Raw genomic sequence first — 4,673 nt, forward strand, 5'->3', positions numbered from 1 at the left:
AGACACCAGAACTTGCCCTGGCAATGTCCTCTGTAATGTTCTTTACAGATTTATGAGCCAACATAAGTCACTGAAGAACAAAGAAAATATTTTATTAATGGTATGTAAAATGGTGTGGATTGAATAAGATCTTGGATCTATTTATTTTTCAATGGTACTCTTTGGGTCCCAAGTACCGGAGGTATGATTTCTCAGTTTGACTCTATCATGTGGATTTAAAAATGGGTCTTGGGTCTTTTTGTCAAGACAACATTTATGCTTCTACTTCTCTGTAGCTCCTTCTGCCATTAGTTAGAGACTATTGGATCACTGTCCTGAGATTTCAGCAAATTATCATGAATTGGTAAATTTAACCTGATTCTCTTCCCAATGCACATCTGGGCTTCATGATAAGTCATTTTTCAGAGATGTTTTGGTTAAACCAATAAAACTCAATGAAAATCATCTCTACCTTCAGAGGCTTTTTTCAACAGATATTTCATTGTCTTCACCAATTCTTCTGTAAATCCATTTGTGTGGGAGCAATTTAAACTTGGTGTTTTATTGTGGACCATTATCATTACAGTCGTCAGCCAGAATCAAACATCTAACAAATATTCCCTTCATGCTGGCTGTCACACCAGAATCACAGATTTGCTCTTTATATTGTTCTGGGTACAAATTTCTGAATATAAAGAAAACAATCTGCAACTATTAAGTAATCATTTGAATTCCAGAAAAATAAATCACTGTTCTGTAGGGGTTCTTGTAAGCCTTTTTAGGGACTAATTGTGGCTTTGATGTTTCTGTTTGTTGAAATGGTTTGTAAGTCAGACACAAAAGAACTCAATATTGTACCACACTGGGAATGTGCTGATTGATTCCCAGCTAATATAGAACCATGAGAGCCCATTTTTTAAACTTCTCAATTTTTTCACTTCCTCCAGGCCCCTCATGAATTTTCTGCAGAATTACTTTCTATTCTCTTCTTGGTATCATAATTTTGCAGCTCTTTAAAATCACTCCATCAATCACCATGGCTTCAAATCTGAAATTCCAATAGTCCCTGATTAGTCTTCAGGCCACTCTTTAAAAGTACATTCTCTAAACATATCCAGTGATTTGTTTTTCTCCATTTTTTCTTGTATTCATAGCAACTGGCAGGGAGCTACAGGAAAGGGAGTTACATGTGTACATCTACATATGCAGTTGATCTGAGAACAGTTTACTTGCAAGTAACCTGCTTATGAGTTAACAATCCTGGCTAGGAGTCTATGCATGCACAGACTTGGCAGCAGATCTGCTGCTCTTAGCACCAAACTAATGCCACTTCCTGCAGCCCTGCAATGGGCCTCTGCCAGCAGCCAGCAGCCATTGTGAAAAAGCAGCCCCACTCTCAGCTCCCTGGACAGCCACTTCCCTGGCCAGGAACAGTGTGCACAGTGCAGGGGCATCACTCAGCAGCTCTCTTTTTACTGCTTCTGTCTCCCTGAACTCCCTTCCCTGACTGCTGGCTGACTCATGACTGTCTGGTTTCTCCTGGTTCCTCCACATGCAGTGACCACCTGCCCAGCCCCACTACACCATCCCAGGGCTGGAATCTCTGCTGTCACACAACTGCCTCCTGGACCCCATTCAGCTGGCTACACCCTGGCAGGGACACCAACCATGTACTGCTGGATGCTACCACTGGGGCCACCCTCACCCTCCTGGGTCTCTAGCCCTGCCACTTTTGGGCCTGCTGGGCCAGGCAGAACTGGTGGCTACACATAATCTAGCAGACCTAGGATGATGAGGAGCAGTTTGTGGTGTTCTGGATGACCTGGGCCACCTTCCAGAACCACCTGGAGCAGCTCCAGCCGCACCTGGAGTGGAAGGACACCACCATGCAGCTGTTTCCCTGCAGGCATCTTCTTAGTTCTCACACTACTGAAGGTGGTCACACTCGCCAGGCCCTGCTATATGGGCAATCTCTTTGGGGTGAGAAAGGCCTCCGGCTTCTCTGGGATAAGTTGTGTTACTGCACTGGATGCCTCATCGAACCTGTCTCCACCACTCCAGATTTGGGAATCTGAACCCAACTCCCTTTCAGTCAGCTGAGGGCAACGGAGGCCATTGCCCATCCCTTCAGAATGGTGCTTGCTTATCTCTTAGTACTGACTGACCCATGTTCAACTGTTGTTCATATGGAACTCTTCTCTACTTTGGCCTTCAAAGTTCTCGTTTGAATATTTGCTACTACCACCAAGATCTGCACCTGCGGCGGCTCCACCCAGGCCCACGCCCTAGGCTTCAAGGCCAACCACAGCAGCCCTCCTACTGCTGCTAAAAAGCCTAGCCACCATGGCTTTCATTGCTGGTGATGGTTGGGTATGGGCCAATGCTCCAGTGCCATCCATTTCAGACTAGTTGATTTGGCAGATGAGTTGTTACACACTCCTTAGTGGCTTCCAACTTCCATGGCCACCGTCCTGCTGTCTATATCAACCAACACCTTTTCTGGGGTCTCATGAGCTTTGGCATTAGGCGCCTTAACCCAGAATTCAGTTCATCCTGCAGTGCCAGTTCTGCTTACCAAAAGTGGCCCACTAGGCACTTGTACTCCATACCTGGCTCCACGCCTGTGAGACAGGCTTCTTACCTATTTAAAGTTTCAGAATAAGTTGAGATCATTTTGGACCCAAGACCTCTAATCATTCGCTTTACCAGGTAAAACTGTGGAGACAGATGAGTGCCAGCTATCCTGAGGGAAACTTTGGGAACCATCTACTAGATGGTTCAATTAGTCTTTTTCCCTTCTACCTACATTGGATGACCGATTTGCACATCAGGACTGCTATGGACCTCCACCAGAGTTCCCTCTGGCTTCACCCTGCCCAGGCATAGTTCACCATCTTTCAGGTCCTAGCATGTACACTCATGCTTCATGTCTCCGATGGGGTGGGTGAGACGGGCCAGTGGTGAGCCCTCCACAAACAGTGGCCCCAGAATCCCATCTCAGCAACTGTGTGCCAGGCCTCACCTTCATTGTGCCATGGGCTTTCGTTTGATCCTCTGACTCGTGCACATGTTAGACTTCCTGATCCATGTTTCAAGACAGGTTGGGTGGGTGGCCAACATCACCACAGACCCCGGGTGCTAAGTGTGGCCCTCCCCGCCCAGTGGCAAGATGTGGTCAGGGCACACTGAGGACAGTCCACCCCGGTTGACAGTTGTGCCAAGGAGTGGGCCTGTCCCCCAGCAGGCCCCCATGCCACCCCCACCACAAGGAGAGCTACTGCCTGGGGGCTGTAACACTTGCCACTGTGAAGTGGTGAGCCACCTGCCCACCAGGCCTTCCTAGCCAACTCAGGGCCAGTCACAGTGCACCACCATGGATGCCTGACGGGGGCTGGGGCCATTTGGGCAGTGGTCCTCAACTGCCCCACCCTGCGGGGGCAAGGGAGATCCATTGTCCTGGGCTGGCTGACCAAACCCACCAGGTTGAATTTTCTGGGCAGACTGTGCAGACCCCACCCATTTACCTCTTAATGGTTTCGTGCCTTCCTGAACTCTCTCTTCAAAGTTCTTTTCAACTTTCCCTTACGGTACTTGTAGACTGTCAGTCTTGTGCTGGTATTTAGCCTTAGATGGAGTTTACCACCCTCTTTGGGCTGCATTTCCAAAGAACCCAACTCCGAGAAGACCTGGTCCCAGCATGCTGGGGTCCTCTACTGGCCTTACACCATCCATGGGCTGTGCCTCAATCAGAATGACTTGGGCCCCTCAAGAGTGGCACTGGGGAGTGGGTCTTCTGTACACCACATTTCCTGTGCCCAGCTGCAGGACAGGGATTTGGCGCTGGGCTCTTCCTTGTTCACTCACCGTTACTGAGGGAATCCTGGTTAGTTTATTTTCCTCCACTGACTGATATGCTTAAATTCAGTGGGTTGCCATGTCTGATCTGAGGTTACAATCAGATGGGAAGACCTGGGTGAGGAAGAGGGCTGTGAGGTGGGGTGGCAGAGAAGGCTGGAACTGGATGGGACCAGCCCGGCCTCTCGGACCCCCCACCCATACACAAAGTCCTACCACTGTGACAGTGGGTGAGTGCATTGTCTCCAGAGGAGGCCCGATGGAAGGGTGCTGTAGAGAATGGCCTTCAGGGAGGACAGGCTGTGTTTGTAACCCTGGGATGCACTGGCTGTGTTTGACATGGGGTTGGTCAGGCAGAACCCGCCTTTGATGAACCCATGCTGGTTGCCCCTGAGCATGATCTCCCCTGCAGGCCCCCCAGCGATGTGCTCCTTGATGATTCTCTCCAAGATCTTCTTGAGCACCGAGGTGAGGCTTACAGTTACTTGGGTCCTCCTTCCTCCTTTTCTTGAAAATTGGGGCCACATTAGCCAGTTTCCAATCCCTGGCACCTGGCCAGATGACCATGACTGCTCATACAGCTGTGCCAAGGGCTCCATGATGACCCCTGCCAGCTCCCTCAACACCCTTGGGTGGAGGGCATCTGGACCTGCAGATTTTAAAATGTCTAGCCCTTCCAGAAGATCCTTAACTACATCTGCAATGAGTGAAGGCCTGACAGCAAACCCCAAGACTGTCCTGCCTCTGGTAGCTGGGATATCCCAGTCCCTGTTCAAGAAAACAGAGCCAAGAAACTGTTTAAAATATCAGCTTTCTGTTTGGCTTAGCATTTGCATCTT

The 4,673-nt window shown here is 49.1% G+C and overlaps 1 pseudogene; it reads right to left on the reverse strand.

The window, feature by feature from the left end:
• Nucleotides 1-1,862: 1,862 nt before the first annotated feature.
• LOC149874871 (28S ribosomal RNA) lies at nucleotides 1,863-3,908 on the reverse strand (annotated as a pseudogene).
• Between the last annotated feature and the right edge of the window lie 765 nt (nucleotides 3,909-4,673).

This window comes from Crocodylus siamensis, chromosome 1 (assembly GCF_052110815.1).
Source record: "Crocodylus siamensis isolate JL-2025a chromosome 1, ASM5211081v1, whole genome shotgun sequence".
Lineage (NCBI taxonomy): Eukaryota > Metazoa > Chordata > Crocodylia > Crocodylidae > Crocodylus > Crocodylus siamensis.